A 13,749-nucleotide genomic window follows, 5' to 3' on the forward strand; every position below is an offset into this window, starting at 1 on the left:
GTTTAATAGATTGTCCAAAGTTTTAAAAAGGATGCAAACTTACTATCAAATGAAGCCACAATGAAATAAGTGGAATAAGATGGTGGGAATATACATTCTAAGTCTGCCCCTTACAATCAGATTAGTGTGGTAGACAGAGCTCAGGCTTTGGAGCCAGCAAGCCCTGGGTTATGTGCCTTTTGGATAAGTTACCCTCTGAAACCAGTTTTCTTGTCTGTAAAATGACAATTAGTATATCTATATTATGTGAGTACTTAAGAGGATGGCAGATAATGTATATGGAGTGCTCAGTACTTATAAACAATATATAACTGATAATCTAATGTTGAATTTCAGGAAAATCATACAGTCCCACAAGCAAAGCAAATGTTTTGATAATACATGGGTTTGTTTTCTATATATACTTGGTAGCTTAACTACTCAAGAATTATGATAATAATTTCTTTGCTTTGACTTGGACTCTCACTCTGTCTTCATATTTAATGCTGTTGGTTTAGTCACCTGGATGAATTACAACTTACTGCTCCTTATAATAGTCTGATAAAATATTAATAATTTAATACTAGTGAAAGTTTGATTTAATGAGTTCTTAAATCATAACAAATTACCATTCTATCAAAGTTTACATTTATAAGTGAATTATGGTCACTTATTTATTCAGTAAACTTTTACTGAATGTCTTTATGTGCCAAGCACTAAATGTTTGCTGGGGATACCATATGAATATATATCACTCTATTCTGAAAAGGTCAAAGTCTAGGGGGAAGACAGTCATGCCAACAGAGAGCCATCAAATCACTTTGAAGACCAGTAAAAAGGTATTACAACAGTTTAATCAAGAGACAACCTGAGGCAGTGGCAATGGGTTGAAGTGCAGAGTACTTCTGTCCATTGATGATATTCACTAACTAGAACTGATGGAATGTGATGCCTGATAGAAAGCATATTTGGGAGGGCCGAGTGCAAAGGAAAGAATCTAGGCCAGTGATGGTGAACCTATGACACGTGTGTCAGAGGTGACACGCGAACTCATTTTTTTGGTTGATTTTTCTTTGTTAAATGGCATTTAAATATATAAAATACATATCAAAAATATAAATCTTTGTTTTACTATGGTTTCAAATATCAAAAAATTTCTATATGTGACACGGCCCCAGAGTTAAGTTAGGGTTTTTCAAAATGCTGACATGCCAAGCTCAAAAGATTCGCCATCACTGATCTAGGCTGAATCTTCGGTTCCTAGTTTGAGCTAGACTACAAGTTGTACAAGTTGTAAAAGTGATGTACTAAACAAAAATATGTTTTCCTTAAAATCTAGCACATGGACTCATCTGTGATATTTAAATCAAGAAAAGAAAATGTAAGGGATAATGATGTTCAATATAAGTAGAATAGATAAATGGAAACAATAAAATTAAAAGCTCACGAATACAAGTAGTTACATCACCATCATATAAATTAGATGAAATAATTTATGATGATGCAAATCACTGGGACAGAAATTTTAGATTATTGGTCCATGAATAATTTTGCATTTTCATTTCGCTTTTGTTCTATGGCAAATATCCAATATCCCAAGTCAACAGCATTTGGTACTTAAAAGCATACCAATGTCCTCAGTAAGGTGAGGCTCAAATGTGGTTCTAACCTTCAGTGTTGAGACTGATGCCCCAGAGGCATTTCAGCACCTGTGTGCCCAGCCTGTTCCAACCCGCTGCAGTCACTTAGCAGGAGAAAAGTCTAGATTACAAAAGGATATAGTCAATGGATTGGTCTGCTCTTTAAAAAGCTATTTGGAGTTTCAATTGCAAGCTGCTTGCTGAACAAAAATCCTCAGACACAATCAACCACAGGATTTCAACCAGACTCAAGTATTTCACAAAGAAATGATACATCATTTGTCCAAAGAGAATGAAACACCTGTTTCTAAGAGTGATTTAAGTCAATAAGTAATAAACTAAATCTTTGTTATAAATGCTTTCTGGTGTCTGAATGACTGCTGCCCTTTTGGAGGGCAAAGTGCACAAAAGATTCAGCGACCTTGTGACTTGGCAGTCAAATAATTACCATTATGTTCAGTCAATGTAAATGAGCATGGCTGACAATGGGATAATTGGCTGCCTCTGGTCAGCCAAGTGTACTTTTGACCTTAATGAGAACCTAGTCAATTAATACTTAAGGCAATAAAGACCTCTTGCTGATAAATTAGACAGAACTCATCTTTTCCCAACCGGATTAGAGCTGCAAAGTGGCAAACTTTTAATTTAGGTAATATTCTCTTCTTAGCACCCTCTTATTTAGCTAACGGTGAAATTGAACTGTGTAATGTGAAATATTTGATTCAACTATTTATGTTTAAAAGACGAAAGACTTTCTGGGGTGATGGAAAAGTTCTGTACCTTAATTATGGTGTGCATTTGAATTATATGCTAATCAACTGAAGATGGTCATGGAGTTAAAAAAAATACATGTTTTCTTAAAACTAAAAGAGTCTATATTGAAATTCTAGAGAAATTAATGAAATTTGGTGGATTTGTTTTTCAATTTGGGTCTCTTTTCTGGGAACTACTAAGATGGTTGTAGCTAGCATTCCAGAGACATAGAGTATTCTTTTGAATTAAAAATAAACATGCTACTATTGGCTCTCATGAAGATATGGAAATGCTTTTAAAAGAAAAATTTCTTTAAAACAGAAATCGTCACTTTTTAAAAATATATTTTTTAAAAATACAACTTCAGAGAGGAAGGGAGAGAGAGAGAGAGATAGAAACATCAATGATGAGAGAGGATCATTAATCGGCTGTCTCCTGCATGCCCCACACTGGAGATCGAGCCTGCAAACTAGGCATGTGCCCTGACCAGGAATAGAATGGTGACCTCTTAGTTTATAGGTCAACACTCAACCACTGAGCTATGTCGGCTGGGCAGAAATTGTCACTTTTAAGTAATAAAGTGGAGTCTTCTGTAACTTGATCAATATAAAGCAGCATCTCTTCATGTGCTCTACAGGCTAAGCAGTCTCAATGCTGAAATGAGGCTATAATTTGTAGGAACATCCAGAATTTCTTTCTGTTTACAACATATATCTGACAACAAAAGAACACGTTTATTATTTCAGGTTAAAATTTATCATTTGGACACAATGACTAAAATTACAATTCCTTTCCTTCAACATTCTTCTTCTCTGTGAACGCTTTTCTGTTTAAACCTTGCAACTCCTTTGACTCAGATGATACATTTGAAAATGTATGCAATTGATATAGGAGAGGAGATACAGTTCTTTTAAAAAATACTTAAAAAGCAGTAGCTGTGTATCTGCAATAATTGTTTCATGAAGCTTTTAATACAGATAATATGCAAGTAAGTCATACTGTTTTTAAGACACCGTTTTTACACAGTGTATGACTGAAAACAGAACAACCATTCTGCATATTTAGATTCATAATGAGAAATATGCACCATTCAAAACTGGAGTTATTATCAAATTGTAGCAATTAATAAATGGTTTGGGATAATAAGTAAAACAAAGTCCAGGGCAGTAGTTATGTACATTCCACTCCAAATTTGTTTGAGGAAAAACGGTGTGTTTGAATTCCTTGGGAAATGTGCTTTGTTTGCTACTCGGAGCCTAAGCCAAGACAGACAAGTTCCTTATTGTCTTTTGCCATGAGCATATTTCCTTAGCTCATCCTTTCACAGAGAATAGAGCCTCTCCGGGGTGCTGGTTTATAGAAAGGTCTCAGATCCAACTCTGTGCAGCTCCAAAGTGCCTTTTTCTCTCCTGAGTGGCCATCCAAACACAAGCATTTGCGTCACCATGGCAAGTAATTCCAATCATTTCAGCTTCTGCTTTACCATTTGCTTCTAATTTGTTTTCTTAGAGTGTGTGTGTGTGTGTGTGTGTGTGTGTGTGTGTGTGTTTACCTTCTGAGCTCGGTCACACAATTTTGATATTTTAGTCTGTCTGTTTTTTATCCTTTTTTAAAAAAAAGTCAGCATTTCTTAATTGTATGTTTTGGGATATTTCTCAGACTACCTATGGTTGCAAGAAATTTAGTGTACTTAAATGTAGATTTCAGATAAATAAGGAATACTCTTTTAGTGTAAGTATATCCCAAATATTGCATAGGCCAGTGATGGCGAACCTTTTGAGCTCGGCGTGTCAGCATTTTGAAAAACCCTAACTTAACTCTGGTGCTGTGTCACATATAGAAATTTTTTGATATTTGCAACCATAGTAAAACAAAGACTTACATTTTTGATATTTATTTTATATGTTTAAATGCCATTTAACAAAGAAAAATCAACCAAAAAATGAGTTTGCGTGTCATCTCTGACACGCATGTCATAGGTTCGCCATCACTGGCATAGGCCATTCTTACACTAAAAGATTATTCATTGTTAATCTGAAACTTAAATTTCACTGGGCATTCTGTATTGTTATTTGCTATATCTGGCAACTCTAGAATCTAATCCATTGTATTGTTGGAAATGAAAGTCTGGGCTATATTTTAAGTATGACTTTGAGAAGTCAGACATGGGTGATGCATTTATTGAGTCACTACACATTTGAGAATGTGAATTTTTTTCAAATACATCAATTTGTCTGATGCACATAGTTTTAACCTGAGAATTTTATAGACAATGTTCCATAGTCTTTGCAACTGTAATTTAAAAAAAAATCCGAGTTTTTAAGTCTCTCTCCCATTTTTAAATGATTTCAGAGACGAAGGGAGAGGGAGAGGGAGATAGAAACTTCAGTGATGAAAAAGAATCATTGATTGGCTGCCTCCTGCTAGCCCCCTACTAGGGATTAAGCTCACAACCAAGAAATGTGCCCTTGACTGGAATTGAACCCAGGACCCTTCAGTCCACAGTCTGATGCTCTATCCACTGAGCAAACCGGCTAGAGCTGACCTTCAATTAAAATGATAGCTTTGCTGGGTAGAGTAATCTTGGTTGTAGGTCCGTGCTATTCATCACTTTGAATGCTTCTTGCCACTCCCTTCTGGCCTGCAAAGTTTCTGTTGAGAAATCAGCTGACAGTCATATGGGCACTCCCTTGTAGGTAACTAACTGCTTTTCTCTTGTTGCTTTTAAGATTCTCTCTTTGTCTTTAACTCTTGTTATTTTAATTATGATGTGTCTGGGCATGGGCTTCTTTGGGTTCCTCTAGTTTGGGACTCTTTGAGCTTCCTGGATTTGTAAGTCTATTTCTTTCCCCAGGTAGGGGAAGTTTTCTGTCATCATTTCTTCAAATAGGTTTTCAATATCTTGCTTTCTCTCTCCTTTTTCTGGCACTCCCATAATGTGAATGTTGGTATGCTTGAAGTTGTCCCAGAGGCTCCTTACACTATGTTCATATTTTTGGATTCTTTTTTCTTTTTGCTCTTCTGATTGGGTGTTTTTTACTTCCTCATATTCCAAATAATTGATTTGATTATTGGAATCCTCTACTGATGAATCCCTGTAAATTATTCTTTATTTCAGTTGGTGTATACTTAATTTCTGACTGGTATTTTTTTATGTCTTTGAAATACTCACTAAGATTCTTGAAAGTGTCACTAAGTCCCTTTAAGCTCTCATTAAGTCCCTTGAAGCTCTCAGTAAGATCCTTGAGCAACCTTATTACTATTGTTTTGAACTCTGTATCTAGTAGTTTTCTTGCTTCCATTTCTTTCATTTGTGATATGTTTCTTTGTCTCCCCATTTTGGCTGCTTCCCTGTGTTTGTTTCTAAGTATTAAGTAGAGCTGTTATGTCTCCTGGAATTGGTAGAGTGGCCTTGTGTAGGAGGTGTCCTGTAGAGCCCAGTGGCTCAGCCTCCACAGTCACCTCAGCTGGACCCTCTAGGTGTGCCTCTGTGTGGGCTTTGTTCACAGTCTTATTGTAGTTGAGCCTTTATTGCTGTTGGCATCACTGGGAGGAGTTTACAACCAGGACAATTGGCTGTGAGAACCAGCTATGACTACAGTGGAAGAGCTGCTGTGCAGGAGACACCCCTATGAAGCAGGACTTGTTTCAGTGGGGCTTTGGTGCTCATTGAGTCTGCCCCTTGAGTGTGTTGCTTGTGGATGTGTAGAGTTGTAATCTGGTATGGTCTGAAGCTGTCTATGGAGTGCATTGGCTCTGGGAACTCCAGGGATGTGCAAAGTTAGCCACTGCCTGGGGCCACCCAGGAGGAGATACAGAGAGATCTGCAGAAGGTTGCTACTTGTATTGGGCTTGGAAATGCCCAGGGCAGGCTCATTTGTGAAGCAAGGCAGGCTGGTGCTAGCGCCATATCTTGGGCCTCTTATTGATAAGTTTGGGCCATGTTGATGCCAGTTGCTGCTTGTTTGAGAGATTTTAGAAAAGTCTGAAGCCTAAGCAGGGACAAGCCATTCATATGGAAAAGCCATTGCAAACAGCTTGGGTGGGGCTGCAAATTGGATGAGACAGGGTCTCAGGTAATCACCAGGGTGGAGCTCACAGTGTAGGCCATGCTGATGGAAACTCAGATATGGCTGCCAGTCAGCTCTGCAATGGGGGATGTCCTAGCACAGTAACAATGACCTCTGCGAGCACCACTGTCTGGGAGAAAGCTGACCCCAAGTTCCTGCCCTGATGCCCAACAATCCAGTACTTCCGTGTATGTACCTGGACCCCCCAAAGCAACCTCCTGGTGCTGTCATGCAGAGGAAGCCAGACTGTATAAGTTTGTGCACCAGCCCTGTATGAGGGACTGCCTGGGTCTCCAGCAGCCTCCCTGTCTGTCACTCAGCCACAATCCCCACTGGTTTTTACAGCCCAAAGTTATGAGGATTTCTCTTCCCAGCTCTGGAACCCTGGGCTGGGGGTATGGTATGGGGCTGGGACTCCTTGCTTCTCACTGGAGGCCTCCACAGTGGAGCTATCCCTCCCAATTAAAAAAACAAAAACAAAACACCACACCACATGTGGGTGTTGGACCAGCCCATTCCCCGCATCTTCCCCTCTTGATGTACTTTCTTGACTTTTCTAATTGTAGGACTTCTATTCAGCCAGATTTTAGGTGGTTCTGAATGATAATTGTTCTGTATCTTAGTTGTAATTTTTATGTGGTTGTGGTAGGCAGCAAGTACTAGCATTTACCTATGCCACCATCTTGATTCTCTCTTTCCATTGCTGTGTTTCTTCTTTGTTATTTTTAATACATTAATTTTTTTGTGTGTGTTATTTTTCTCTTGATTTATTTCTTTTATTCTAACATTTTCCTTTTCACTTATTCCTTTCTTATCTAATATTTAGGCCACTATTTCATAAAGTTGAAGTTATTTTCAATTTTCTTAAGTGTACAAAGCAGTTGCAAAATTTTTATACCATATTTTTAAGTGCATTTCTAAAGTCTTCTTTCTATCTAAATTATGTATGTTGTATTGTTTTTGCTTCCTTTTTTCTTTTTTTTTCTTTTTGGTGGAAACAAAATTTATTTGATGGCTTTCATTTCTGAATAGGGCCATTCTATCCAAACCATCCTTATCCTAAAATAGCGCAGGGATATTCCCTTTGCTTTTTCTTTTTGAATGCCTGGGAACTTAGTAAACTCTTTCAGAACATATGCAGTGGGCATATGACAATGTTCAGTATTATTTGTTTTGTGTCTCAGATATCATATTAGAGGGGATGGAAGAAAGGGTGAGGGAATTTTGTTTTGAAGCCCCTCCTTCATTTTCCTCATACATCAGTAGAGTTCAGAGGTGGATAAGTATTCTGGACTTCACTTTGTTTTCCTGTTAGCAGAACCCAGATATTTTCCTCTGTGATCTATATTGGTTTGACAGCACATTTTCCCCTGCCTCCTTGATTTTGTTGGCTGCTGTTTGTTGTTCTTGATCAAGCTAATCACTATATATAGGTTATCCCCCACCTCTCTCCTTCCCTCCTCCTGGACCCAGAACAGAAATGACCAAGCTCAGTGGCTCTACATGCCAGGCTCCAAGTCATTGAACTGAGACAGTAAGAGATAGGTACATCTAAAGGAATCAACACATATCTACCTGCTCTATTTTAACTCTAAATTTTACCAAATTTCTGATATAATTGGGAGGATATCAGTTTTTTTTAACAAGTTTATTCATATATTATCCCTCATTACTACTCTCTAGAAGAGGAATTCTGTGCAGATTCCTACCATCTTATTCCAATTTGATTTAAATTGTGCTGCATTTGGATAACATATTTGATCCTTCCCTAGTTGTAGCATTGATCATACATTTTTGGTGTTTCTTTTGCTTCTTTTGTTAACTTTTGGTAATTTCTACAGAAAAAAAACAACATTGTGAAACTACCCTTATGTTGCCTGTCATCCTTCCTCTAATTGCCCATTAATATATATATATATCCTTGGGAAAGTAATTTTACTTTTCTAGATGTCAACTTGTAAAATGAGGGGGTAGACAAGTGACTTATGGTGTCCTGTCTATTTCCATGATGACATGAATCAATAGAGTATGGTTGTTGTTTTTTCATTATAATGTCAACATACAAAAAAGCTGAACAACAAATCTGGCACTCTGTACCTTGCCTAGTTCATAGGCAAAGATTAACTTACTCCATAGTTAGTATTCCAATTTATGACATCAAATTCCCTTGCCTCAAAATTGGCCTTAGATATGTGCACAAACAATTCATCTGCAGTAACAGGAGGAAGGCAGATGTAGATAGAATATTAAGTTGTACAGGAAGTTTTCCTCTGATTGCTTTTTATTAGCTCTGTGGATTAAGGTCATCATCTGAGAGTCAAGAGGTAGAAGGAGTTGTTCCTCTCTGGGTTTGGACCTAGCTTTCGGAGATCTGGCTGAATGAAACAAGAAGGTTGGAACTGTCAGTACATATAGGACCCACTACAGCACAGGACCCCTCAGGAAAATGGTGATGAAAATTGAAATTAGCCAGTACACCAAGTGCACTTGTTCCTTCTGTAGCAAAACCAAGAGAAAGAGACAAGTTGTGGGGATCTGGCCCTGTGATTCCTGCATGAAAACAGGAGCTGGTGATGCTGGACCTACAACACCACTTCTGGCCTCACAGTAAAGTCTGCCTTCAGAAGACTGAAGGAATTGAACCAGTAGAAGCTCCACAATTTGAAACATTGCTAGCCTATAATAAATGGGTTCATTTATGTAACAAAAAAGGGAGGAAGTGTTTAAGGTCTGGAATGAGAGGAAAAATTGTGAATTAGTCATTAAGGAGTGTCAGAGAATGAATGGATTAGAGAATATGTAGTAAGATTGCTGGGTTGGCACAAAGTGCTCAGTGAGGATGAAAGGTCAGAGATTTAAAGTAGACCCTTCAGCATGACGGTGGTTTTCTTTGTGAACTAAACTTTAGCCATGTTTAGGTGCCCAGGTACAGGAAAAGAGTGGGCAATGAACTGGATTTAACCAAGGTTGGAGTTTTATCAAGTGAGTGTAATGGAGGAAGGAAGAAAGGAGCAAGGAAGATAAAAGCAAATGCATGGATGCAGTGATTATAATGATGGGCTATTATATACACTAAAGGAAGAAAGAAAGAAAGAAAGAAAGAAAGAAAGAAAGAAAGAAAGAAAGAAAGAAAGAAAGAAAGAAAGGAAAGAGAGAGAGAGAAAGAAAGAGGGAGAAAGAAAGAAAGAAAGGAAGGAAGAAAGAGAGAAAGAAAGAAAGAAAGAAAGAAAGAAAGAAAGAAAGAAAGAAAGGAAGAAAGAAAGAAAGAAAGAAAGAAAGAAAGAAAGAGAGAGAAAGAAGAAAGAAAGGTGGCAGAGAGATAAAAAAAAAAAAGAGGACAAGAGGGGACTAAGAAGCATTAAGAGATGATAGAATTAATGACTATAGTTCCTAGTGCCCAGTGGAATCAGAGTACTACAGGGAGTGAAGTGGAAAGATAGATGGCAATCAGAGAGGAAAAATGCTTGAAGTGGTATTATGGAGTTCTTATTAGTAAAATGAAAAGGCTCATTGTATGACCATGAGATTTAGTGTCTGTGGATGCAGAAGAGTGGCAGGTATTGAAATGACTACCTTGTCTACTTTGGAAGGATATTGTAATTACTAAGAATTGACCTAGAACCTGGAGTTAAATATGTAAGGAATAAGGGGGAACTTTTTAATAAGAAGTTTTGAAACATTTTTTCCTATCAGATTTGCAAAGAGGAAAACTACGGATAGGTTCTAACATTGGCCAAGTGTGGGAAGAGTATGAAACAGCATTTTCATCAGTAGTCAGGCAATATTTACCTTTATTCTCATACGTTCACTCAGCAATTTTATTATAGGAACTAGAGGCCCAGTGCACAGAATACGTGCACGGGGGAGTGTCCCCTCAGCCCGGCCTGCACCCTCTCTCAATCCGGGACCTAAACCAGCAGTTGGACATCCCTCTCACAATTTGGGACTGCTGGCTCCTAACTGCTTGCCTGCCTGATTGCCCCTAACCACTCTGCCTCGGCCCCTGCCACAGTGGCTTCATCTGGAAGGATGTCCAGAATGATGTCCAGAAGGTTGTTTGGCTGTCCAGTCTAATTAGCATATTATGCTTTTATTATTATAGGTAATAATAAGAAAAAACATGGGCCTTTAGGGTTAGACCTAAGTTAAATTCCAGGTTTTTTTCTATTTTCAAACTTGTGATCTTGGACCACCTAATTAATATCCTTCTAAGTGTTATTTTGATTATGTTAAAAAATGAGATTAAAATATCTTCTATGGGGGTGATTATAAGGACTAGATGAGTTAATGTAATGGAAGACATGAGATTTATAACTAGCTTTCAATAAATGATAGCTATTATTGTTATTGTTAGTGGTAGAAAACTCATGAGATTAGAAAATTACTTATGGGTTGAATGCTACTCTTGATCCATAGTGATGTTAATCAAACTGGGATGGTTGGTAAGGATTTATGAATTGTCCACATGGCCTTAGATTAAGTTAGCTTCTTTGTAATCATCCTTAAAATTCAAATCAATAGTCATTTTTCAGTGCTTCTACGTGTATAGTACTGTTTAGACTCAAACAGAATTCAAGATTCTTGTCCTCAAATAGTTTCCAAGCAAGTGGGGTAACAGATGAGCCAATAGCAAACTATTGTATAAGATGAAAGTATAATAAGAGCTCAGGCATTTAAAGAAATTAACACCTGGAGAATATTATGCTAAGTGAAATAAGCCAGTCAGAGAAAGACCAGTATGACATGATCTCACTCACGTGTGGAATCTAAGGAACAAAATAAACTGATGAACAAAATAGAACCAGAGACATAGAAGCAAGGAAGAGACTGAGGAATCTCAGAGGGAAGGCATGGGTGGGTGAGTGGGAAGAGACCAACCAAAGAACTTATATGCATATATACATAACCCAAGGACACAGACAATAGGGTGATGAAGGCCTGGGGCAAGGGTGGGTAGAAGGGGTCAATAAAGATAAAAGAGGACATCTGTAATACTTTCAACTATAAAAATAAATTTTAAAAATAAAGAAATGATTATTCTCTATTTTGAGTGATAAAGGAGGGAAATGAAGAAAAGCAGCAACTACTACCATTTTAATTGTGATGTTAACACAGATAAAAAGGGATCTCTTTGGTAATACAGCTAATACTGGGCAGAGGTTGCATTCAAACACTATCTGTTCAAGCCCCAAATTGATGCTTTCAACTTCTACACTAAACACCATATACTATTTTAGATACTGTCCTATATAATAAAAGGCTAGTATGCAAATAGACCATATGGCGGAACAACCGAACAACGGGTCACTATGACGTGCGCTGACCACCAGGAGGTGGTGCACGCGGAACATGGTGGGCGTCGCCAACTGGTGACAGAGCTTGAAACATGGGCATCAGCCATGGTGGGATGGTGGAGCAGGTGAGCGGGGGCACCAGACCAAGGCAGAGTGCTGGTCCCTGTCATTGGGGCGAGCCACTGGTGGTTACTGAAAATTCTTTGTTCCCACCTGCCGTGGTCTTGCCCGGCGCTTGCATCTGCTGCCAGCGTCATCCTTGCTCGAACCACTGCTGGTGCCAGAGCCACCACTCGCACCTGCTGCTGGCGCCCAGCACTGGCCCCAATTGCTCGGTGCTGTCAGCAGGTGGGAGCGGTGGCTGCTGGACCCAATCGCCCCTCAGGACTTTTCCAACTCCCCTTGTTCCTGAGAGGCAATTGGGGCTGGAAGCTGCCACTCACACCCACTGCCGGTGATGGCCTCACTCACATCTGCTGCCAGCACTGGCCCTGCTCACACCCACTGCCGGGACTCAGCACCAGTCCCAATTGCTTGGCACCGTCAGTGAGTGCAAGCAGTGGCTGCTGAACCTGATCGCCCCTGAGGGCTTCTTCATCTCCCCTTGCTCCTTAGGGTGATCAGGGTAGCAGCCACTGCTCGCACCTGGCACTGGCCCCAATCACTCTGCTCTGTCAGCGAGTGCGAGTGGGGCTGGTGCCATCAGTACGTGGGAGCGGTGGTGGGAGCAGGGCTGCTGGCAGACAGATGACCAGAGGCCACAGTTGGAAGGGCAGGGCAGGGGTGCAGAGGATGGGCCAAGACCTGCCCCTGTGCCCACTGCAGCCTTGTGGCCCACAGTTCCTTTCAAGGTGCACGAATTTGTGCACTGGGCCCCTAGTAATTTTTATATTTATGTAATGACTGATACTTGTTTTCTTGGATTGGAATGGATACACTTACTAGTAGTTATTGTTTGGCTGCTTGAGTTTTTGTTTACAATGCCACTTGATGGTAATCCTTCCATAGAATTTTTACCAATTTCTTATTTGAAAAGCTGGTGCAGAAAAAGTGACCATAAGCAGTAAATGAAGTCATGCTGTCAGAGCTGAGGCAAGAATTACTTTCTGCTTACAAAATCATGTTATTGGCAGTAGCTGCTTTTCCTTGCTAGTGGACAATATTTTATGATATTTCACTATGTTTCTTGCTTTAATTAACTACACAAATAGTACACCACCTTCAGAAGCAAATACTACTGAGAACTGAGCCATTTGGGGAGTGAATGCCCAGATCTGCACCTCAGGAATGAAATTGTCTTGGGCAAACTTTTTAGTATTTCTTTAACACCTTAGAAATTCAGGAATGAAAAATGTTGCCTAAACAATTTTGTCATTTAATCACTTTCTATTTTGCATCATAATCCTGTATAATAAAAGGCTAATATGCAAATCAACCGAATGGTGGAACGAGCGGTCGCTATAATTCACACTGACCACCAAGGGGCAGACACTCAATACAGGAGCTGCCCCCTGGTGGTCAGTGCACTCCCACTGCTCAGCCAGAAGCTGGGTTCATGGCTGGCAAGCACAGCAGCCGTGGCAGGAGCCTCTCCCACCTCTGTGGCAGTGCTAATGATGCGTCAGTCAAACATCTCCTGAGGGCTCCTGGGCTGTGAGAGGGTGCAATCCGGGCTGAGGGATCCCCGAGTGCATGAATTTCATGCACTGGGCCTCTAGTTATTTATAAACTAATTTTATTTGCCTTACCAATGTATAAGCTAGGTTAAGGCAGCAGCTGAAGTAGTATCTTGCACATGAGCAATAATTATTGTATGAATGATTCATAAACCTGAAATATTTCCAGGGAATGTTTATATATTTAATGCTCAAGAAAAACAGCAGTATTAGGTTATAATTCAATATGATAATGAAAGCTTTGAAGAATAAAGGCTTTTTAGCTTTCAAGGTCCTTTGAAGGCAGAGCTATATACAAATGGCAATTTTTAATGCTCAGATATACCAAATAATGTTT

Source organism: Myotis lucifugus, unplaced genomic scaffold (genome assembly GCF_000147115.1).
Source record: "Myotis lucifugus unplaced genomic scaffold, Myoluc2.0 scaffold_38, whole genome shotgun sequence".
Lineage (NCBI taxonomy): Eukaryota > Metazoa > Chordata > Mammalia > Chiroptera > Vespertilionidae > Myotis > Myotis lucifugus.